Source organism: Eurosta solidaginis, chromosome 5 (genome assembly GCF_040869045.1).
Source record: "Eurosta solidaginis isolate ZX-2024a chromosome 5, ASM4086904v1, whole genome shotgun sequence".
NCBI lineage: Eukaryota > Metazoa > Arthropoda > Insecta > Diptera > Tephritidae > Eurosta > Eurosta solidaginis.
This window is the reverse complement of record NC_090323.1, coordinates 55,927,795-55,954,189: the sequence shown is the minus strand read 5'-3', so window position 1 is coordinate 55,954,189 and position 26,395 is coordinate 55,927,795.

Here is a 26,395-nt window from a genome sequence, read left to right as displayed (position 1 = left end):
GCCCACCCTAATGGCGATATCTCGAAAAGGCGCCCACCTATAGACCTAATGCCCACTTTCTCTTAAAATGCTCAGTAACACCTTTCGTTTGATACCCATATCGTACAAACATTCTAGAGTCACCCCTGGCCTCCCTAATGGCGATATCTCGAAAAGGCGTCCACCTATAGACCTAGTGCCCACTCCCTCTTAAAATGCTCAGTAACACCTTTCGTTTGATACCGATATCGTACAAACATTCTAGAGTCACCCTTGGTCCACCTTTATGGCGATATCTCGAAAAGGCGTCCACCTATAGAACTAAGGATTACTCCCTTTTAAAATACTCATTACCACCTTTCATTTGATACCCATATCGTACAAACACATTCCAGAGTCACCCCTGGCCCACCCTAATGGCGATATCTCGAAAAGGCGTCCGCCTATGGACCTAATGCCCACTCCCTCTTAAAATGCTCAGTAACACCTTTCGTTTGATACCCATATCGTACAAACACATTCTAGATTCACCCCTGGCCCACCCTAATGGCGACATTTCGAAAAGGCGTCCACCTATAGACCTAATGCCCACTCCCTCTTAAAACGCTCAGTAACACCTTTCATTTGATTCCCATATCGTACAACTAGAGACACCCCTGGTCCACCTTTATGGCGATATCTCGAAACGGCGTCCACTTAGGGAACTAAGGATCACTCCTTTTCAAAATACTCATTAACAGCTTTCATTTGATACCCATATCGTACAAACATATTCTAGAGTCACCCCTGGTCCGCCTTTATGGGGATTTCTCGAAAAGGCGTTCACCTATAGAACTAAAGCCCATTCCCTTTTAAAATACTCATTATCACCTTTCATTTGATACCCATATCGTACAAACACATTCTAGAGTCAGCCCTGGTCCACCTTTATGGCGATATCCCTAAATGGCGTCCATCCATAGAACTATGGCCTACTCTCTCTTAAAATACTCTTTAATACTTACATGGTGATTTTCCTTATTTTGTCTCCATAGCTCTCAATTGAGTATGTAATGTTCGGTTACACCCGAACTTAGCCTTCCTTACTTGTTAATACTTCTTTTAACATATTAAATCAAGTCGTGCGAAATACTATGTGCTAATACTGTTAACTAGAAAAGCGAGAATGTTCTCTTCAACTTATTAGATTGACCTGGCAGGTCAATAAAGACCACACATAGACTGAATGTGTCCATAGTATTACCAGAGTTTGTTTGACGACCAAAGGGAAGAACCCCAATCAGGTACCAGGACTTATGTTATGGAATAACTCTCTTATCTTGGCAAATACTAGTAGTTTCCTAAGTCCTAGCTTAATTGCTGCCTCGAGATCTGGCAACTTTCCGCCCCTAGTAGATGGAGCCTTGACCTGGCGAGCGCAGAATGCTCAACAGTTTCTTCCTGCAGCTCGGAACTCCTTCACCTGCTGTGGGTCTAATGTCGTAGGCTTTGCATATGATCTTAAAAATGTTACAGCTAGTGCTTTTGCCCACGCCTTTCCTACTTGATGGATAATATGCAAACGGATTGGGACGTCTATTGTCGTTTCAGCGAGTTTTGCACCCTCCTTTGCCAACTCATCTGCCTTTTCGTTACCTTATATCCCTTTATGACCGGGAACCCAGTAAAGATGTATGGTCCGGCCTGAGCGAAGTTTTTCCAATGCTTCTTTGCATTCCAGAACAATTATTGATGAAGTACTGTGTGGGCTTAGCCTTAATGAAAAGTAACGTAGGGAAAATAAAGTAAGGGTCTATCTAAATATTACACCTACAACGTGTCTTTCGGGCGAACTGGTATCTGTCAACCTATCACGCCCATGCTAATGAAAAACAAGGACTGTGCTTTCTTAACTTCGAAGGAGAAATGGGAGCAAGGCGTAGACAGTGATAGGGGCATTCCAGCCTACATCGATGGCTCAAAAGGATGGTAAGGGCAACTGGAGCTGGAATGTACTCAAATCATTTGCAATCGTAGTAACTGTCCTCTAGGCAGAGGTCTATGCCATAGATAGAGCATTAAACTGCTCCATGATAGTACGGTCCCAGATACCAATGTAACGATATTTGTCTACAGCTTGGCTGCCTTGAAGGCATTATAACCCATCGTAATAAAGTCGAATATAGTGCGGATGTGTCGTGCCTCGTTTGCGTCTATAAGGTATCTCAGTGTCTCCCTTTGCTGGGTTCCTGGGCACAGCGATGTTGATGGAAAGGGCCTTGAAAATGAGAGGGCCAGGAAAACTTCCGAACATGAGCGAGGCGGACAGCTTCGTACGATATGAGATTAGGGTAACATGACATGCTTTAGATTAACCTCGTTGATTGCGAAGTCTCAACGTCCCTATGGCCATGTTTGGATAGGAAAGGAACTAGCTTTCTTTTCAAGCTAAACAAATCTGCAGTGGGGATGGTAGCGTCTATAAGGTACCTAAATGTTTCACTTTACTGGGTTTCATAGGCATAGTGAGATTGAAAGAAACTAATTTACAGATGATATGGCCAAGAAAGGTTCCGAAATGAACATAAGCGGGGCAAACAGCTCCGACCGACCACCGATGGGTTAACTCCTGATGTAAATCGGGGAATATGGACCAACTGTGTTGATTGCGAGGTCTTAACGTCCTTATGGGCATGTTTGGAGAAAAAATTGTGTGAGAAAACATTATTTTCAATTTAATAAAGTAGATATGTATGTGGCCCTCTTTAATAAGCTCCAAAAAATATTTACATTTAACTTGCCTCTAATTTTTTTGCGAAGTTTCAAAAAGGCTAAGAAAATTTATAAAAAAAAAATGGCAAAGGGTAAAAAAGTAGGTTTAATAAGCCATGTCTATTTTAAAGTTGTTTTGGTATTGCGAAAGTAATTACACACATGTACATACCTACTATGTGTATCTGGTCTCTTCATTTCCTTTTTGTTTTAAAAACGCAACAAACAATTAACCAAATAAACAGAGAGCCAAAACATGTAATAAATAGAGAGTGAAACTCTCGTGCCATTGTTAATACTCCTGGTTCGCAGCTTTAGTGCAATGCCATTTTTGTGAATAAGAAAATTCCTTTCTTTGTGGCCTTTAACTGTGGCACTACTGAATCAACTCGCACATCGACAAGAACAGAAACGGGCCAACAGCGAGGCCAAGCTATTCTTGTTTTTTTTTTTTTTTTAGATGCAGAAGTAAGCAGCAAAGCACAGTGTAACGACAGCGGTGAAAAATGCCAATACGAATAGACAGATAATACTGAGATAAAACTGGAATATTTTTTCGAAATTGACAATAACATGCAGGCGTTCAGATTACTTAGTTCCTATAGATCAGTTGCCATTAAATCATAAAAAATTATAGGTACAGTGGAAATAATTTTTGGCGATTAAGGAGTTGCGTGCAAAAAAGGGATCTTCTTTGAAAATTATGTTTTGAGATTTTTGTATTTTAAACATTTGAGGTGATACAGAATTTATGTTTTTCTCTTATAAAAAAATCGAATACAAAATTTCGGCGAAATCCTGAGACGTTTATATAGCTTATATGGGGAGGTTTGGCATTTTTGTACAGTTTAAAACAAGACTTATTCTTCCTATTGAGCTGTTTTACGCAAAAACTGATCATCGACCCTTGATCTCCTTTTGCCGCAACTACTCAATTGCCAGCCAGTGCGAGCCAGAATATGGGTGCAACATTTTACAATTTACTTTTGTATGTTTTTTTTTTTACGTTATTGCTAGGGATTGCCTTGCCTATTAATTCTTTAATGGGCAAAAATCTAAGCCAAAAAAATTGCACTGATTTTTATTTCCTTGATTGATTATTTTTGTTCTATTTATTGTTCGAAAAGTTATAATTATTGGCAATGATAAATTTCTGGAGAGGTAAAGATTTTACATCGCTATGAACTGTGGTCATATATGGTGGCTGTTAATTGACATAATCATCATTCAATTTGCTTGCCTACATTTTGATAAAAATGTTCTCTTTTTCTCCCACTCACACTACATCATATATAGCACAACTACACCAAATATTAGATAGCTGCTTCAAGAGTAGTAACAAATTTTACCTTCTATTAATAGGGCACTTGGCAGCGCCCCTCATTATTCGATACAGATTGATATTTAAGGATATTCGTATTTACCCAAAATATTATGTCTACTTCAGTTGTACAACTTTTACCGTTTTTAGATTATTCTTATGAGTTTTGGCTCTATCTTAAATAGGGACGTTACACTGTGCAACCTCAATGTTGGCGTTAACGCCATTGTGGTCTTCAGGTGTCTAGACGATGCAAAATGCAAAAAAAAAAAAAAACAAGTAAAGCATAGCATACACAAACAGAAGCATATGCGCATAAGTGCATACTAACGAAAACAAAAAAAATCAATGTCAAAGCTTCCAGAGCTGCATGCTCTGTACTCTGTCTAGAGATGTGATGCAGTAATGAGCTGCTGCCCACATTCACTTCCAATAAAACTTTGGTGTAAATATGCATGCTTGTGCATTAGGATGTGTCTTATTTTTTAACTTTACCCTACAAATTAAGTTAAGTTAGGTTAGGTTAGGTTGAACTGGCCGGTCAATAAACATCTCACATCGACTGAATGTGTCCACAGTTTTACCAGAATTTGTTTGACGACCAAACGGAAGAACCCCAATCAGGTGTCAGAACATACGTTATAGAATAACTCCGTCTTCTTGGCAAATACTAGCAGTTTTCTGGGATCCAGCTTAATTGCTGCCTCGAGATCTGGCAACTCTGCCGCCCCTAATAGCTGGAGCCTTGACCTGGCGAGCGCAGGACACGAACACAGAACATGATCAACCGATTCTTCCTGCAGCTCACACTTCCTACACTTGCTGTTACTGACGAGGCCTAACTTATAAGCATGTGACGCCAGAAGGCAGTGTCCAGTCAGTATAACCATCGTGAGCCTTAAGTCTTCTCTCTTTAGGCATATATCCACTTTGTGAGTCTAAAATCGTAGGATTTGCACATGACACTTCTTGATGAAGTACTGGGCCCCACTGGGTTAGGGGGTCAGAATATACCCGCGGTGGGTATGCCTGTCGTAAGAGGCGACTAAAATACCAGATTAAAGGGGCTGTGTAGCGCAACCCTTCAGGTTGCCAGTGCAATATATAGCTTCTCTAAACCAAATTGTCAACCTCACCTATCCGCGGCGAATCCTGTTTCACTAACAAACGAGGCTCTGGCGACCACAAGCTCCGCATGGAACTTGGGGTGGGGAGGGAGGGATAGCCTGAAGGGCTAATGTGGCCATATAAATCGTTCCCGAGATGGTCGGGCTAGCACCTTAATGGTGCTGTGTTACCGGAGCGCACCGGATCTGTATCCGGCAAAGGACCATCACATCAATAACACTCCCCAAAGCCTTCGGGGAACAACCTTATCGCTATAACAACAACAACAACATTAAGTACTGTGTGAAATTATTGCCTTAGTCGCAGCCTGACTATATATATATGTATATTGACGCGACTGCAGTTTAAGCTCGTTTCTTCCAGAAATTCTGCTGCTTTCTTCACTGCTATAATTTCCGCCTGAAAAACGCTGCAGTAATCTGGCAGCCTGTGGGATCTACTTATTTCTGGTTCGACACAGTAAACAGTAGACTTAACCCCTTCCATTAATTTGGAACCATCCGTATACACGTGTAAAATATGTTCTGCCATTTCTGAACCCCGGCACCAACCCTCCGGCTCAATTTTGGCCCCAATATTTCTTTCGAAGCTCAGGCGCGGGACCATATATTCCATTTGCCCAATATTAGATGGCGCTATACTGCTGTGGCCAAAAGGTCTGCACTCAAGCTGCCCCGAGGCCGTAAGCCTTGTTGCAGTTGCTAACGTGATGTTTTTGGAAGTTAGATCTGCAGGCGGGATGTCTAGAATGGCACGCAATGATGCTGTCGGTGTAGTTTTTAAAGCTCCCGTTATGCTAATCATAGATACTCTGCATACCCTCTCAAGTTTTTTTTTGTATACGTACTCTTTTGTGTGGCTGTCCACCAAACAAGAACCCCATAGTAAAGTATGGGTTTGAAAATTGCCGTAAATACCCAATGACAGAGATTGGGTGATAGGCCCCACATGTATCCTAGCACCCTCTTGCATGAATACAGTGGCGCGGAGACTTTCTTCCCTCTCTCTTCCACATGGAGTTTCCACGACAACTTACTATATAGTATAACTCCTAGATACTTTGTGCTAAATTTTTCTTGCAGGGTTACGCCTCCAACCTTAGTCTAATTAGAGATCTAATACTTCCAAGTAAATAATACTATATCAGTTTTTTTCAGTTGGCGTTTAACCGGACTCCAGATGCACAGCCATGTACTTCCCGAAGTGCCTGATCCATCAGAGAGCTGATTGTTGTTAGGCATCTGCGATTTATGATGACAAAAATGTGATCTGCTTATGCCGTAAGTTTGACTGGACCTCCGTCGAACCGCCTAAGCAATTGGTTTATAACCAGCGTCCACAGCATTGGTGATAAAACCCCACCCTACGCCGTTCCTCTGTTTACATATTTCGTTGCCTCGGACAAACCCCATTGCGATGTGATCAGTCTGCAACTTAGCATGGAGCCAATCCAATTTGCTAAAGCTGGATGAACTTCAATTGAGTTGAGACTGTCTAATGTTTCTCTTTTCGAGACATTGTTGCAAGCTCCGGCAATGCCCAGAAAAACACCTAGGACATTTTTCTGGTGTTCCAGGGCCTTCTCTATATTCATAACCACCCTATGCAATGCAATATCGACAGACTTGCGTTTGGAGTAAGCATGTTGTGCTGAAGAGAATAATTCCTCGTTCATTTTTGATTTTGTTTGCAAATCTGTTAATCTGTATAGGGTTTTGAGTAGAAAAGATGTCAAACCAATAGGCATGTAGTCTTTCGGGTGCAGATCACTGGCTTTTCCCGCTTTCGGTATGAAGTATACTCGAGCCGTTCTCCAAGATTGCGGGACGTGGTTCAGGCAAGTAATAAAATATGAGTTTAAAATTTAAGAATTCTTAAGATTAACACCGGTTTATAACAATTCAATATTCAACTATTATTGTTTTTACTAAGTGACGCTGAAAAAAAAGAAACCATTACTGGCATTCATTAAATTTGCGAATGTAAGTTATCTGTACAATAATAAAACTATAGAAAATCGTGTCTGTACATCCAAGATTTCTAAAAAAAAATGAGTGTACTTGACGTTTGGAATGTCGTAGAATCCATCGGCACCACTTTTTTCTGTTTGTCTGTTTGTCTGTATTATATCGATAATCTCGGAAACTAACGAATGGATTTTTATGAGACTTTCACAGATGGATAGCCTGTAATCCAGAAGGGAATCTAGAACTTATTTCATTAAAATCGCGCGAGAAACAAAAAGATATAGTTGTTTAAGCTATAATTAAGCTGCTTTTAAGGATTTTTTTTTTTTTTGAAAAACGAAGGAAAATACACTTAGTTTCCAAACAAATATCAAAGAATGCCTTTGCAAAGTTTTTTTTCAGCTTGATATAAATTAAAAATCAAATTCATGAATAGATACAGTGGCGTACCAAAAAAAATTATTTCACGCTGCCATATTACGATAATCGGTTAAAATGAGGTTACCTAAAACCTCTAAATATGCGTACAATATGGGCATCAAACAATAGAGGAAGGTCACAGTTTTCATTTGAATTTTGTGATATTTCGATAAATTAATCGATAACTGAGTTATCGGTCATGTATTTGCTCCAAAATCTTTAAATTTACCTACAATATGAAATACATTTAGCTAAGATTTTAAACCTTTTACACGCGTAATCAGGGACTCAAACATTTTGGTGCAATTCGGTTTATCTATTCGCTGACAGGTGGCGCGAAGTTTTCGTGTGTACTGCGATGCTTTGGTAGGTGTGCATTTGGTTGTCGTACACATACACTAAATAAAATAAAAAAAAAAATAAGGGCCACTTTAATATAAATACGCATCCCGTACAACGTCGGGTACCCTGTTAGTAGTAAATAAAAAATAATATCATAGCTAAAAATTTTGGAAAACGACAGAATGTGTACACACGCCCAATGAAATTTAAGAGAACTAAAATGTATATTACTTCATTTCGCAAACACAAAAAATACTTTAACGGCATTTTTTTCTTCAAGTAGATATATGGCTAATAAATAACATTCCTAGAACATTTCGGGTCTGTTTCGGTACAATTTAAAGCATCATTCCAAGTAAATTTCGGAATCATTTGGGGAATATTAAATTAATCCAGAATTTGGTCTCAAAATTCAGAATTGATTCTGAAATCGCCCGAAAATTCCATCGAAATAATTTAAAAATAATACCGAAGTGTTTAAGAAGTAATAATACCGATGCACCCACTTACCAGTCCCGAGATTTTTCCTGAATACTACAAAAATATTCAATACAAAATCCATGTTGTTGTTGTTGTTGTAGCGATAAGGACACTCCCGAAGGCCTTGGGGAGTGTTATCGATGTTGATGGCCCTTCGCCAGATGCAGATACGGTACGTTCCGGTCCCAAGCCCGACCATCTCTGGAAGAATTTGTTATGACCACATGCGACCTTCTAGGCTATCCCGCCCTCCCACCTCCTAGATACATGAAGAGTTTGGGATCGCCAGAGTCTCGGCTGTTAATGAAACAGGATTCGCCACGGATAGGTGAGGTTGACAATTGGGTTGGAGAAGCTTTATATTGCGCTGGCAACCCCTTGAAAAGGTTGCGCTCCACAACCCCTTGAATCTATTTGGTATTTTAGTCGCCTCTTACGACAGGCATACCTACCGAGGGTATATTCTAACCCCCTAACCCACCGGGGGGGGGGGGGGTATTCAAAATCCATTACTTTCGAAATTGGATCGAAGTCCGTCTATCCGTTACGCCTGAACAAAGGTGGCACCATAGCTCCATATTAGTTGATATTAATGCGAGCGCCCCCCCTCCTCACCCTCTTTACTGCAAAACATGTTCATGTTCAACTTTAATTGAATGATCTGGTATGTCTTCATCTTATGAAAAGAAGAATAAGTCCTCGTTTTATTATATGCATCGGTGGGTGCTTATTTCAATGAAAAACAGTCCCGTTTTTTTGTTTTCTTTTAATGTAAATACCGTTTTACTTCCAAAAGTTCAAATATGATTTACGAACCCCTTATTAAGTTTTTCGGAACTGAATGCGGTAAAAAATCATGGAGGTGGAAAATTTTGGTTGGGAAGGGCTTCCGACTAATGTTTCAGGGAATTTAAATTGTTGCTCGATTCGTATTTAACGCTTCTGGTATGCAGCAACACATTTCAGAATTTGCTATCGCAAGAAATATGCTTGAAAGACTATTCGGAAAGGCGTACCAAACCCATAAATTGAATTTAACTTTTAAAGGAAATACTATTGTTATCTACATACATATTAGGACGGGTCGATTTAAAAATCGCTCATTGCTCTGTGAAAATCGCATTCTAGGGATCAAAATATGAAACTTTGCCGAAGGAACCATACCTCTAAAACGAATTCTGATGTCCCCCCTTTGGGTCGAACTTTTGGGTAGGGGCAATTTCAATTCTACCTGCTGTGTCTTGTGGTGGCTTAAAAAAAAACACTAGCAATTTTAATATCTGCAATTGTGTCACAGTGATACCTTCATTTTTTAAAACGGTTGAATAAAAAACCCACACAACTATGTTTACGACATGCAAATGCATCACAGTGATGCCTTGGTTTTAAAAGGGGGTTGTAAAAACGCTAATTTCTAATAATTTTTTTTAATTTCTTTTCTATTACTAAGTTTAATTAAATTAATTTTTTCATTTACATATGTTCTGACTAAATAAATTTCAAAAGAGAAAAATAAACTCCAAAACGAAAAAACATAGGCATTTCAAAGTGTTATTTTTCAAAATTTGCCCCTACGACCTAAAGGGGGGGGGGGGGGGGGGGGGGTCATCGGAATTCGTTTTAGAGGTATGGTTGCTTCGGCAAAGTTTCTTATTTTGATCCCTAGAATATGATTTTCACATAGCAATTGGCGATTTTTTTGCCTCCCACAAATCGACCCGCCCTAATACATATATTAATATGTATCTCAACAAAAAATAAATTGAAAGCGTCTTGGTATGGATGTTATTTATAAATCACCCAAGTATATATTCGTCATTTCGAGAACTGGGGAAAGATATGTTTTTAAAACTTGCTTCACTTAAGGCGCAGATTCCTTTAAAAATATTTTCTCAGAATTTTTTTCACAGCGGGCAAGATTTGCAAAATGATGACTATATCATCATTTCTGGAAAGCGTCATTTCAGGAATGACGATTTTCATGAAACGAAGACTTAAAGGATTACAGCAACTTTTGATCTTGTTTGCAAAAGGCAGAAACCGTGGTTACAACTAAACGTACAAACTGTAACTTTTTTGAAAGAATCGAAATGCATTTCATATATTAATTGCATTAGTTTTTAGCATGTTTTCCGAAACGATTTTTTGCATTACTGTTCGCGATGAATTGAAAAGTATGCCATTTTGTTGCTCTGCCCGTTAGAATTATTTCAATAATGCAGTCGATTTTTTTTTTTTAATTTTTGCTGCAACTAAATTTTCCACCTCAATGATTTTGTTTGGTTTCTTGGTAATTCTATACGACAGCATGACACTCTTAATACACTTCCAAAAATATAGGGACGGGTCCCATAATCGCGAATCTGAAAACGGAAATTAAAAATGTTGCGTATGTGAAGAGATATTTGCAAAAGAAATTGAACCTTTTATGTGGTTGGTGTAATGTTTTTGTACACAGGAAACAATTTTGAATACAAAGGGATTTGGCACGGATTTACTTTTGATCTCACCCCATTGGTGGACCGGTCTGGGTAATTTTTTATAAGCGTGGCAGAAAGGTTCTGCGCAAAAATACTATGGATCCCATCTCCGATTTAGGAGGTATAATTTTTCGGTTTTTGTTAATATTTTTGTTTTTCGTTTTCGGATACGCGATCCTGGGACTGAAACGCGTCTTTTGACACCCGTCCCGATATTTTTCGACGTGTATTAAGAGTGTCATACTGTGATATAAAACTACCGGTTTTTTTTATTTAATTATGAAAGTTCTTTTTACAAAAACGTATTTTATGTCGTGGATTTGCCAAAAATGTTATGTAGTGTAAATAAATTAAATTCTTAATCATATGCATGTCAATAATAAAACAAATAAACAACAAGTAAAAACCCCAATTTCCGTTGTGTGGCTCGAATGTCATCGCAGTTACCGGCTTTAAAAGTTTTTTTGTTGTTCTTTAGTTTTACTTTTTTTTACACCAATCCGTACACAGTTCTCTCATTTCTTTTGTTTATTTACTGTTTTATTTTTCTTTATTTTGTGCAAAAAAAAAAACAATGAATATGTTAAAGCACACATGCACGCACGCATTTTCACGCACATCCACACGCTCTCCCTATTAGCAATGCCTTGCTCTCAGTTATTTAGTTGCTCACTTATGGAGTGCTCTCTTTATTTGTGGGATATTGCTAACCTTTGTTTGTGCATGGCATGGAGACTGCAGATATTATTATTGTTTTTTTTGCATAGTTATTTAACAATTTTTTAATTAACATTTTTAAGTTTGCGCTTAAACAAAGCTGTATGTATATTTGTTGATACCTGTTTATCTTGCTTATTTTAGTTTGTTTTGATATGGCTTGAAAACATTTCACACTCAAAAATTTATTGATTTATTCATTGGCGAATTGTTGACGCTATCGTCGCTATTGCTCCAAGTGCACTCGTATCACTGCACCCGGTGGTCGTATGTTGCTAAATGCAAAGGAATGCAAATATTATTGCTATTTACCTTTGCGATTTATGTTTTTCTCAAAAAGAACTGACTTGGAATTTTTCTTAAATAATATAAAATATCCTGGTAAAAAAATTTAATTTTTGTTAGTATATTTTTACTTTTTCGCAGGCATTTCTATGTTTGAAAGTAAAAATATCATTTCTTCAACGACATTAAAGTCGTGTTCGAGAAATAGGTAAACTGATATAAAAGCCGTGTTTTGTTTTATATGTATATACATCTAAATTTGCGGGTAAAAGAAATGCTTATCATCATTTAGATAATTTTTAGCAGATCCATCTAGCGACAATAATTGAATACTCGCTGCAGTGGTTTAACCCGTTAAAAAACGGGTTGTGCGTAAAGCGGGAGACTCGCACCTCTATTGGTCATAGTGTATAACCTATAGCTGAATCGGATGCGATGAATCGTAGGCACACACGCTTTTCGGTCATAGAAGTGGAGAAGAGTTTAGCGATGAAGTGTGGAGACACATTTCATTTACAACTGAGTATAATGCATACTGTTGGGAAAATTAAAGGAGCACGACGCCAATTTAAAGCGAAGCTCGGCCTAAAATCTCTTCAGAGGTTATCGCGCCTTGCACTTACACTTTTATGCATACTGAAATTTAGCAGCAGTAATTGTCTGCGAAACAATTTCATAAGTGTAGATAAAGTTATGCCGTCCATATTAAGTATAAGTGCATATGCTTATACATGTAAAAGAAAACTCAGCTAAAGTTAAGGGCCAAAACATGTCTCAAACTATGGAAAAGCAGTTTTTGACCCTAGCTGCAGAGATTTGATTGATGTCTTTAATAGATTTCCGAAAATCCGTAACAAGACAAAAGCGCGCAAGTACCACTTGCGTGTTTCTGCTCTACCACGGGTGTAGTATACTCGATCAGGGCCACAACATGGGATATGTCTCGCAGAGTATATTTTTATTGTCTTACATTAGTTCGAGTTGAAAACGACAAAAAAGTTATGATTATCAAAGGTTATGGAAGTTTTGGAGATCTTTGTTAAACTAAATTTCACTAGTTGCCATAGATTTTCTTTTGATTAGAATCCAGGTAACAAGCACCATTAAAGTACTAGCCCACCCATCTCGGGAACGATGGTTAACACTTGGCTCATTGAGGTCAAAGTTAGGAAAAACAGCGATTTTTCAGAAAAAAATTTAGTGTTTCGTCAGTTAAAGGGAAACCATTTATGCCAGGAACTTCACTCGTATATCATTCGATAGGTAATTTTATTTGTATTAATTTGACCTTAATAATATTTTTATAAAACCGTTATTTTTAGCATTATTTGGCATTTATACAATCAGGGTGGCCGCATTAAGATTAAGATGATCGGATAAATGCCAAATACTGCAAAAAATAACCATTTTATAAAAATATTATTAAGTCAATTAATACATATAAAATTACCTATAGAATGATATACGAGTGAAGTTCCTGGCATAAATGGTTTCGCTTTTACTGAGGAAACACTAAATTTTTTTCTGAAAAATCGCTGTTTTTCCTAACTTTTACCTCAATGAGGCACGTGAAAGCCAAAGCCAAAGAAATGGACTATTTAAAAAAATTTTTACGGTTACCCATTTCTCCAAAAACTTTAAGAAACCTTTGTATTCTTTTTTTAATAAGAGAGCAAACGTATAAATAAAGCAAAAATCTTGTTCAACTGACGTTTATTGCTTTAAAGCGAAACTTATCTCGGAAAACGTTTGAGTAAGGTCCAACTTCAGATTTTTTTTCAAAAATACCCTATCTCAGACTTCAGTTGAGGAACGGCCTATCTCAGATGATTTTCATATAGACACCAACTAATGTCAAAATATATTGAATATGTGCTATAATAGGCCGTTTTTGGAACAAACACTGAAATAGGGCGTTATTCAAAAGTTTTATGAGGTCGTGCGTTTTCGAAGAGTTAGTCGGTATAGGGTGATATTCCACTCAGCGTTCAATATAGCAATGACAATGTACTGTCGTAAGTCTTCGTTTCAAAATATTTGTTTTAAATGTAAAAACTAGTATCAAATTATTTAATAAATTTTGAAAAATTAAAACAATGTGACATCAGAACGGACAAGGTGACAGGTGTTTCGATTGTACCTTGCTAAACTCTTCAAATCCTCTTTTGCCTGGGGTGCGATGATTGAACTATTACGAACGCATTCAGCACAAGCCATGCCTTAGTTGTTAAGCAACTTTTCTTTTAAACAAGTTTTCATACATTAAAACCAAATATACAAAAAGTAATCTCAAATTTTTAAATTTTAAATAGAGAACGACAAATTGAACATAACCGATTTTTTCGATTCTCGAATTTTTCTTATTTTGAAAGATTATACTTAACTAAAAATTGAGGGGCCATAGTTACATACATATATGTAACAGGAAATTTCAATTACCTAGTTTTTTATGAATTCGCTATGCGACGAATTGAAAAATCGGGAGAAAAATTTTGTAAATTAACCTAAAAAATATATAAAAATTGTAACATAATTTATGCACGAGTGTCCTTTAATTTAAATTCTTTTGAACATTCAAAAAAATTCCGCGAAAAAATAACATTTTTAAAATTTACTTTTCAATACAAAAGTGTTGTCATGGCAACAACTGACCAAACAACCGTTTGTGTACCGTTAACACGTTATTTAATTTTGTTGCAAACGCTTCGACCACACTGGCGTCGCTATAATCCGTAACAAACTGATTTATTACTTTGACTGCGCTCGGCTCAAATACGTTCAGCGAGTATCAAGCCGGGACCATTAGAGCAGCGGCTGCAAAGCGCCGCGCACGTCGCTGTCATCGACCCCACAAACTACGCATCATACCGTTATGAGCTACTGAATGGAAGCACGCACTCACACACACTCATATGCACGCTCCCATATACAAATACACATATGTATGTATATATTGATTTAAGTATACATTTAGACATACTTTTACACTACTGTTTTGACGTCGAGACGTTTGCACAAATTTTTTTATCCACTGAAAAAGAGCCTGTTTTTCCGGCAACTTTATTAAATATTGCCTAGTTGCTTTTCAAAATTGTTTGATTTTTAAACTTTCCTAAGTTTTTACTTAGTTATATAGCGTTTCTGTTTACAGTTATGTACACTTAGCGTTTAGTTGCGATTTTCACTCACACCATTATTGAATGTCACTATTATAAAACCGTTCACCGTTCGAAGCGTCGTTATGCACGCGGCCGCGTAGTTTTACCGTTCGTTTCCACTAGCGTACTGTATGCTATGCCGAAACATTTCCCAGTCATTACCGTTATTGGTATTTGGAACACAACGCTTTTCACAAGGGTTGATTTTTGCAGCCTTACTCAGAGCCCAGGAAGGCCACCCAACACCACCCACTATTTCCCGCACCCATACCAATTCACTCAAATATGCTGTTTGCCGCAAGCATTCACCACACACAGTCATTTTCTTTAATGTTTTTCTGTGTTTTCTTTTGTTATTCCTTTTGTACAAAAACAATAACAATTAACTTAAGGGGGACATGGTGACAATTGGCACGCGCTCAGATGTCAGTTGCTGTTGCAGAGAAATAAAGAAATACATAAAAAGTTGTTATAAATAACCCAACAACAACGACGTCAAACAAGCAGATAAACAAATAAATTATCTCCTTAGCGTGCGTGAGCGCGACTGCGCAGTTAGCATCAATCTTCAACCGGTGTATGCGCTCTGAGTGTTTAACTCTCTGTGAGTTGTTTTGTGTATTTTCTGTAATTTCATTTTTATGTTTGTTTCGTTTGAGTCATATGGTTTTGTTAATGAGTGAAAAGTGCTGCCAATTCGTTAAAATCGTTAAAGCAAGTTAAATATCGTTAAATTGAATATCGAGAAAATCCACAGTGTGTTCCATAATATATACCGTTCTTGTTTCTAGTCACTCAAGCCCTTCAAGAAAATTACTTCAATCTACAAGCATAAACTCTTTGAGAGAAATTTCTGCTTTCTCTGGTCTGGGTACTGCTATGAGCGAGGTCTTGCTAGAAAGTAACTGACTGCTGTTATCAAATCTTTAGCGCCTCAGCAGCCACGTCATTGTTGACAGATAAAATTTAAAACTGTGTGGGATTTCGTTTCTATATCAATCAAAGGCATGTTCAAAATCGAGTTCAGAGCCATTTAAAGCTCGTTGTAATCGCCACTGTGATTTCAACGCGGGCTGCTGCCTAAGCATTACCTGAAGTTTCAACTACATAATCATGACACGTTGCTCGATCAGCTGTGTGTCTGTGTTTCCAGTTCGTCTGGCTCTACTTTCATTTGTTGCTCGTATATACCGCCCAATATTGGTGATGGCTTATATAATGCTCATGTGGAGAACACCGTTAATTTATTCGAAACTCATACTGATGCCAACTTTTGTATACTTGGAGACTTCAATCTACCCGATATTGTATGGTCAGATTTTCAAAATAATGGCATTTTGACACCTACCAATGTCACCAGTTCTAATGAAATTAGCCTTATAGATAATACCTTACGTTGTAATCTGATTCAAATCAATAATTTATTTAATACTCTCTCGAGGTTACTTGATCTTATATTCGTCGACGAGAATTTAATATATCAACTCTCCGATAGTACCTTTCCTGTATGTCTATCTGATAGACATCATATACCGCTAGCTATTCATCTATATAACTTTGATGCTATCCCTACGTCACCTGCTTTAGATAATTCCTCTTTCAACTTTCGATCTACTTATTTCGGCGAGCTAAACAATGTATTATTTGAAATTAACTGTGAAAACACATTTCCTTCTAATGGCGTCAGTGTGTGTTATGATATTTCCTTATCGAATTTGACTGAAACATTTCAAAGTTTAATGCCTCGTTTTGGGCCCAGGCTTCATAAATTACCATGGTATAATAAAACTCTTAAGAGTTGAAAAATAAGCGTAACAAACTCAATAACTTATTTAAGGCAGATTCAGATAATATCCTTCTCAGACAACAGTTCACTACCAGTGTCCGTCAATTTAATGTCCTTTACAAATTCTTTTATAATCGATATATGGGTAGGCTCGAAAATGAGCTTAAAGAAAATCCTAAAGCCTTTTGGAACTTTATCCGCTCCAAACGTGGTTCGACGAATATCCCGATCTGCATGAGCTTTAATGGTGTAAGCTCCCAGTCCCTACCTGAAACAGTTGAGCTGTTTGCTGATTTCTTTAAATCAAACTTTGATGATACTAATGTAGATCTGAATGACTCCGGCGATGTCGTCAGCAATGCTATGTCCTCCCTTAAACCCTCGTTAAAATGTGACAGTGACGGCCTCTGCGCCTTTGTCCTGAAGTTCTGTAGTTTATATTTGTGCATACCTCTTCGACATATATTCAATTTATCCCTGTCTTCCGGAACTTTTATCGATAGGTGGAAAAAAAGTTCCATTTGTCCAATCTTTAAAGCTGACAATAAAAATGATGTCTCTAATTATAGGCCTATCGCCAAACTAACAGTTTGCTGGAAGCCTTTTGAAAAAATTATAAAAGAGAATCTAACTTTTGTCATCAAAAGCATCATTGAGCCGTGCCAACATGGGTTTGTGGTTGCCCGCTCGACTGCTACGAACCTATTGTCCTTTTCTGATTTCTGCATATCTGCATTTCAGGATGTTTGCGAGGTAGATACTATATACACCGAGTTCACGAAGGCTTTCGATAAAGTTTCTCATAAAATCTTATTATTTAAACTGGAATGCATTGGATTTCATTCTGTTTTCTTATCATGGTTAAAATCTTATTTGTCCAATAGGTATTTGTGCGTCGAAATTGAAGACTGTAAGTCCCAACCTTTCTTGGCAACATCCGGGGTACCTCAGGGTAGCATTATTGGCCCTCTTTTATTTGTGCTCTTTATTAATGACATTGGTTCCTGCTTTAATTCTTCTGATTTCCTTTTATATGCAGATGATCTTAAGATTTTTCGTAGAATTAATAGCCTGTCAGATGCAGTGCTCCTACAAAATGATCTAAATAATCTTGTTGCTTGGTGTAATGCCAATAGTCTCTACTTAAATGTCAAAAAATGCTTTCAAATGTCTTTTTCTAAGTCGTCTACCCTGCATACCACGTCTTATGGTATTTCAGGTGTTCTGTCAAAGAAGTTATTGATCTAGGTGTTGTCTTCGACACCACTTTCTCGTTCGTTAGTCACATCTGTTATGTCCTTCCGAAGGCTTACAGAAACCTTGCCTTCCTTCGCAGATGTGCAAAAGACTTTAAAGATCCCTGTACCAGGAAGGCACTTTGTATCTCTTTAGTTCGCTCAAAATTAGAATACGCTTCAGTTGTCTTTAATCTTATAAATAGTGGCCACTCTGCCAGAATAGAGAGTGTTCAAAGAAAATTCATTAGATTTTGTTTAATTTCTATTAAATTTGACGATCCAACCCCATCCTCTTACTCGCGATACATACTTATCAATCTCCAGTCTTTTGAAATCCGGAGAGCTGTGCATCTACTAATGTTTGTTTATGATCTCATCACTGGCTCTTTGGATTGTTCAGCTCTTCTAGCTAAAGTTAATTTTAATGTACCTAATAGGTGTCTTCGTACTTTCTTGCCCTTTTACCTGCGTGTCGGTAGAGCTAACTATTTCATGTTTGACCCGATTTTCCGCGCACTTACCGAATTTAATAGACTCTCAGGGAGTTTCCTTCTTGATTTCTCTTTGTCGGGAAGTAGTTCAAGTCTTCTCTGGAATTGTGCTTGTAATTTATTTTTATATATTTATTTAACTCAAAGTTATCTTTTTTTCTTTTTTTTATTATTTACACGTTAATTACATATATAAGTTTGACTATATAGTTTTTATATTCTTTCTATACATTTGTATCTAGTATGTAAGATTCTTTTCGATCATAGACTTAATAAACTAAACATTACATTACAACACGTTAGTCACTGCTCTCTCCTCTTACCGGCAGCACTTGCCGATTCGGTAGAGGTTTCCCCTTCCTCTGTTTCCAAACCGCTGTGTGGAGCAAAATACTTTCTTGGCCAGAGCGTCCTCGTCCATTCGCATAACATGACCTAACCAGCGAAGCCTTTGGCTTTTATTCGCTGCACTTTCTCTAATCCACGTAAGGCTTATTCAGCTCCTTCGAAACCCACCGTTGGCGTCACGAATCCACAAACCTTCCAGAGAATTTTCCTTTCGTACACTTAATGGGCCAACTCATAATCTTTCTAGATCTTCTATGATTCTATGATGAGAGGACTTAACTTTTTGACTGCCTACTCAATCCAAGTAGCATTTGTTAGCATTAGTTATTCTCCGTTTGATCCCTAAGCTCACATTGTTTTCGCTGTTGATAGTGGTTTCCAGATAGTCGAAGACCTTCACAGTATCGAATTTACATGCGTCAACAGTGTCTGCTCAGGCGCATTAGTGGGACCTGAAATTTTTGATGACTTCCATTACATTCAATTTTGTACTAAATTTTTTTTTGTCAATATACCATTGGGTTTTAGGTCCTGGTGAAATAATTTAGGTGCTATGGTATTAAGGTTCCTTGTTCTATTGGCACTGCTATCTACTGTGCATTATAAGAAAAGGTCAAAGTCATGAGTCTCCAAAAATTTTAAGTAATTACTCTTTCGAGAGCCCCATTGTGCTATGGAATGCAGAGCCGTGGTCAAAGTTAATCCGGTAGAAAATCTTCTCAAATAAAACAAGTAAGAACGGGACTTCATACCTTTCATGAATGGGGCTGAACAATAATCTTATCCCGTTCGTAATCTCCGAATAATCGGATGTATAAGATAAGAAATATATAGTGAACAGATCTACATACCTTAACGATTTTTAAGATAAATATAAAATAAAAAACGGGTAGGTACTTTGTGTGAGGATGCAAAGTTTCAGGTTTTTTGTGGTCTGCGTGTAAAAACTATGACTACGAATCACGTATTTCAAAAATATATGACGAAAACGTAACTATTTGATGAAATTTGATGAATTTTGAAGATTCTAGCCGTAAAAAAGGGGTCAAAATGACAGTTTATATGAAGTATATAATATATATACGACCGATCTCTATGATTTTTTCAGACAACAATATATGCTATATACGTAAGCATTTTGTGAAATTTGAAGCTTCTAACTATTAAAATGGGGCAGAAATTGCGCAAAGTTTCTTATCTGAACAATCGGTTGTATGAGATATATACTATGTGTACCACCGATCTCAATGATTTTTTCAGACATCAATATATGCTATACACGTAAGCAGTTGGTGAAATTTGAAGCTTCTAGCTGTTAAAATGGGGCCGAAATCGTAAAAAAAATATATATATACTATATATATATACTATATATACCATCATATATATATTATATATATCACCGATCTCTATGATTTTTTGACACAACAATACATACTATATACGTAAGCAATCGGTGAAATTTGAAGCTTATAACTGTTAAAATGGGGAAGAAATTGCGCAAAGTTTCTTATCTGAACAATCGGTTGTATGGGATATATACTATATATACCACCGGTATCTATGATTTTCTCAGACAACAATATATGCTATACACGTAAGCATTTGGTGAAATTTGAACATATCTAAACGATTTTTAAGATAAATATAAAATAAAAAATAGGTGGGTAATCTGTGTGAGGATGCAAAGCTTCACGTTTTTTGTGGTCTGCATGTAAAAACTATGGCTACGAATCACGTATTTCAAAAATATATAACGTAAACGTAACTATTTGATGAAATTTGATGAATCTTGAAGCTTCTAGCCGTAAAAAAGGGGTCAATATGACAGTTTATATGAAGTATATAATATATATACCACCGATCTCTATGATTTTTTCAGACAACAATATATGCTATATACGAAAGCATTTTGTGAAATTTGAAGCTTCTAACTGTTAAAACGGGGCAGAAATTGCGCAAAGTTTCTTATCTGAACAATCGGTTGTATGAGATATATACTATGTATATCACCGATCTCAATGATTTTTTCAGACATCAATATATACTATACACGTAAGCAGTTGGTGAAATTTGAAGCTTCTAGCTGTTAAAATGGGGTAGAAATTGCGAAAAGTTTCTTATCTGAACAATCGGTTGTATGAGATATATACTATATATAGAACCGATCTCTATGATTTTTTCAGACAACAATATATGCTATATACGTAAGCAATCAGTGAAATTTGAAGCTTATAGCTGTTAAAATGGGGTAGAAATTGCGAAAAGTTTCTTATCTGAACAATCGGTTGTATGAGATATATACTATATATACAACCGATCTCTATGATTTTTTCAGACAACAATATATGCTATATACGTAAGCAATCGGTGAAATTTGAAGCTTATAGCTGTTAAAATTGGGTAGAAATTGCGAAAAGTTTCTTATCTGAACAATCGGTTGTATGAGATATATACTATATATACAACCGATCTCTATGATTTTTTCAGACAACAATATATGCTATATAAGTAAATAGTCGGTGAAATTTGAAGCTTCTAGCTATTAAAATGGGGCTAAAATTTGCGAAAAAATATATATATATACTATATATATATACTATATATACCACCATATATATACTATATATACCACCGATCTTTATGATTTTTTCAGACAACAATATATGCTATATACGTAAGCATTCGCTGAAATTTGAAGCCTCTAGCTCTTAAAATAGGGCAGTAATTACGAAAAGTTCCTTATCTGAACAATCGGTTGTGGGGGATATATACTATATATACGACCGATCTCATACATTTTTTCAGGCAACAATATGTTCAATATACGAAAGTATATGGTGAAGTTTCAAGCTTCAATCTGTTAAATTGGGTAAGATATTACAAAAATCCTCTTTTTCTGAAAAATCGGTCGTATGGAGGATATATGCTATAGTGGTCCGATCCGGTCGGTTCCGACAAATGTCTAATCGGACACCCAAATACACCTGCTCACCAAATTTTATCAAGATATCTCAAAAATTGAGGGACTAGTTTGCATACAAACAGACAGACGGACAGACGGACAGACGGACATGGCTAAAACAACTCAGCTCTTCAACCTGATTATTTCGGTATACTTAATGGTGGGTCTATCTATTTTCCTTTAAGGACTTACAATTTTCGGTTTCGTGACGAAATTAATATACCATTTCATTTTCATGAAAGGTATAAAAATAGGTAGGTAATCTGTGTGAGGATGCAAAGCTTCACGTTTTTTGTGGTCTGCATGTAAAAACTATGGCTACGAATCACGTATTTCAAAAATATATGACGTAAACGTAACTATTTGATGAAATTTGATGAATCTTGAAGCTTCTAGCCGTAAAAAAGGGGTCAATATGACAGTTTATATGAAGTATATAATATATATACCACCGATCTCTATGATTTTTTCAGACAACAATATATGCTATATACGAAAGCATTTTGTGAAATTTGAAGCTTCTAACTGTTAAAACGGGGCAGAAATTGCGCAAAGTTTCTTATCTGAACAATCGGTTGTATGAGATATATACTATGTATATCACCGATCTCAATGATTTTTTCAGACATCAATATATGCTATACACGTAAGCAGTTGGTGAAATTTGAAGCTTCTAGCTGTTAAAATGGGGTAGAAATTGCGAAAAGTTTCTTATCTGAACAATCGGTTGTATGAGATATATACTATATATAGAACCGATCTCTATGATTTTTTCAGACAACAATATATGCTATATACGTAAGCAATCAGTGAAATTTGAAGCTTATAGCTGTTAAAATGGGATAGAAATTGCGAAAAGTTTCTTATCTGAACAATCGGTTGTATGAGATATATAATATATATACAACCGATCTCTATGATTTTTTCAGACAACAATATATGCTATATACGTAAGCAATCGGTGAAATTTGAAGCTTATAGCTGTTAAAATGGGGTAGAAATTGCGAAAAGTTTCTTATCTGAACAATCGGTTGTATGAGATATATACTATATATATAACCGATCTCTATGATTTTTTCAGACAACAATATATGCTATATAGGTAAATATTCGGTGAAATTTGAAGCTTCTAGCTATTAAAATGGGGCTAAAATTTGCGAAAATATATATATATATACTATATATATATACTATATATACCACCATATATATACTATATATACCACCGATCTTTATGATTTTTTCAGACAACAATATACGCTATATACGTAAGCATTCGCTGAAATTTGAAGCCTCTAGCTCTTAAAATAGGGCAGTAATTACGAAAAGTTCCTTATCTGAACAATCGGTTGTGGGGGATATATACTATATATACGACCGATCTCATAAATTTTTTCAGGCAACAATATGTTCAATATACGAAAGTATATGGTGAAGTTTGAAGCTTCAATCTGTTAAATTGGGTAAGATATTACAAAAATCCTCTTTTTCTGAAAAATCGGTCGTATGGAGGATATATGCTATAGTGGTCCGATCCGGTCGGTTCCGACAAATGTCTAATCGGACACCCAAATACACCTGCTCACCAAATTTTATCAAGATATCTCAAAAATTGAGGGACTAGTTTGCATACAAACAGACAGACGGACAGACGGACAGACGGACAGACGGACATGGCTAAAACAACTCAGCTCTTCAACCTGATTATTTCGGTATACTTAATGGTGGGTCTATCTATTTTCCTTTAAGGACTTACAATTTTCGGTTTCGTGACGAAATTAATATACCATTTCATTTTCATGAAAGGTATAAAAATAGTCTTGTGGGAATATATTGAGACAAAAACCTTTCTTCAAAAATTTGCTATTGCTTATTTACATATGTATACCCGTACGCTCAGTACGTCCACTAGTTCTGTCTTAACATTTTTAGGAACCTCTAAAGTTCTTTGTCTTAGCAAAAGAAATCTTAGAAACGTCTGCAAGAAATATTTCCAAAAAGGATTTTGCTTAATTTTTACTCCCCAGAGTTTGGTAAGTTCGTCAAAGTAAGCAGCTTTCCAATGTGATGCTCAAAAAAGGAGCAGAGCAATGTTTCAATTTCTAACAGTTTCAGCATAAACTCTCTTCTTGAGAGCGCATTGAATAGTTACACTCTGCAGATAAAGCGCATGCCCTGTTTCGCTATTTTCTATGGCGGCATGTACAAAGGCATTCGTTGATAAAGTAATTGACAACAGCGCAAGAAGCGAACGAACAAGGATAATAAGGAAATGTAAATTTAATTTAAACCGGCCGGTATGATGTAAAGCTCGTAAAAGTATTGGCATATACACAAAATTTTTCGTATATGTACCCTGTCGGAAATCGCATGAATTTACAAAGTTTTTTGTTGCCAACTGCAATTGGTTGTAATTCTTTCTTTTATTTTGTAAGCAACTCACTTGAATAACATTACATCATCCCATTTGTGATTCAATCATCAGATTCTGCATAATATTATGTACATTTATTTAAATTTGAATTAGACGTTTTGGTTAATGTTTTTTTTTATAACTACAATAGTATATGAGTTCATTTTTTTAGATTTTTTTTTCAAAAACTCCCTAGCTGAGAATTTTATTCATAGACTGAAAGTATTTATAAACTGATACAACTTTATTAAAGTCCAAACAATGAGAACAAAAAGCAAGAGGGTTCAAGTTTTATCCAACCTGTTTCTCTAAGATCAGTGGAGCTCACCCCCTTTCTCTACTTTCAAAGGCATGTTCTGTGGCTATTCTTTTTGGTCAGAAGCATCTTCATCGATCAGCTTGGTGTTGACTTGCCAGCGTGTCCTTCATATTTTTATAAGCCGATAAATGTTTTTATCTACGTAAAGCTTCTGCCATATACGCCGAAGGCAACACATCGAGGACCAGAAATTTTTTAAAGAACATTTCTCTCCAAGTGACATCTCATACTTTCTGGCCACCTATCGTGATACAGAGCCATACATGAGTACATGGATGATGAGAGACGTTTAGAGTGTGATTTTCGTTCGCCAAGAGGATATTGTGTCGGGCGGGACGGGGCCTACATGTTTTATGCCAATACCGACCGGCACTTTCAAGGCAGATGAATTTTCGCTGAGAAACTTTTTATGGCAGAATAACACTCGCAGTTTTGGCAAATCACTGCCGAAGGGCGACCCCGCTTACAAAAACTTTTTTTTACTCGATGTTGGTTTGACCGGGAGTTGAATCCACGATCTTCGGTTTGGTAGTCGGAGCACGCTACCAGCACACCACGGTGGCCGCCGACCGCCAATTTGTAGGAAAATTGAAAGGAGCACGACGCAAGTCGGAAGATAAGCTCGGCCTAAAATCTCTTCAAAGGTTATTGCGCCTTGAATTTATTTATTTTGAGAGTACTTTATTTTGAATTGTTGGGTAAGGTTCAATTGCTTATTCCAATTATCCTTATTTGGAGAAAGTAATTTTCTGCTTAATTTCAAGGTTCTCCCCACGATATTGTGAAAGTTGGCTTACAGCTGAAATATTGAGCATAAAATATAGCGGTATTAAGTAACACTGACAATACGGCTATGCTGACGGTATTTGTTGTACTCCTCTAGAGGCTACCGACATCATCTTCAGTTCATTTTAAAATTTACATACATATAATTGAAGTAATCTTAATATATAAAAATCACGTGTCACTATGTTTGTTCCCGACGTACTCCTAAATTACTTAACCGATTTTGAATTTGTTTTGCACCCTGTATGTAGTTCGATATATCATGAAATATAGGATAGGTTGTATTTCAGTTTATAGTCACAATATTATTTTATTGCAATTTTTTTATTTGTTTATACGTAATAATAAAATGTTACGTATACGCACCGGAACTCACATTTTCAGGTGGTGCGGATATATACTTCCGTGTAATTGGTTGATGTTTAACTAAACAACGTGCTTATAAATAAAAATATCATAGCGAATGATATCAAGTATAGCACATCACCAGGCCCGCCGAGAAGGTGGGGGATTAGCTCCGGCCCGGGGTTTCTAAGGAGGCCCGTGATTTAGAGGTACTATGACATTTTTTTAATTCAGGAGAGTCTTTAGTTGTTCCATGTGCAATTTTTAAGCTGAATTTCAAAAGCAAAGAAAATCTGAATTTCGTTTTAATATCATAGTGAAGTGTGAAAAATAAAAATCTATATATATAAAAAGAAAGGCTAAAATGAATTTTAGTTGGTCACCGGTGTTTGAAGAGATGCGTTGGTCGATTTTGTTCAAACTTTCACACAAGTTGCGTAAACCTCACGCGGTGGTTACTACATAGGGTTGGTTGCGATCGACGTACAGGGTCTCGAGATATAGGCTGAAACGTGGACCCGAGTACCCTAGAATGTGTTTATAAAATATAGATAACAAATGAAAGCTGTTGATGAGTGTTCGGAGTGGGACTGAGACTCGGAGTGGGACTGAGACTGAGACTAGAATAAAATACATCCCACCCTCTGGGACAGGCAATAAGGGATGCAGAAGAATG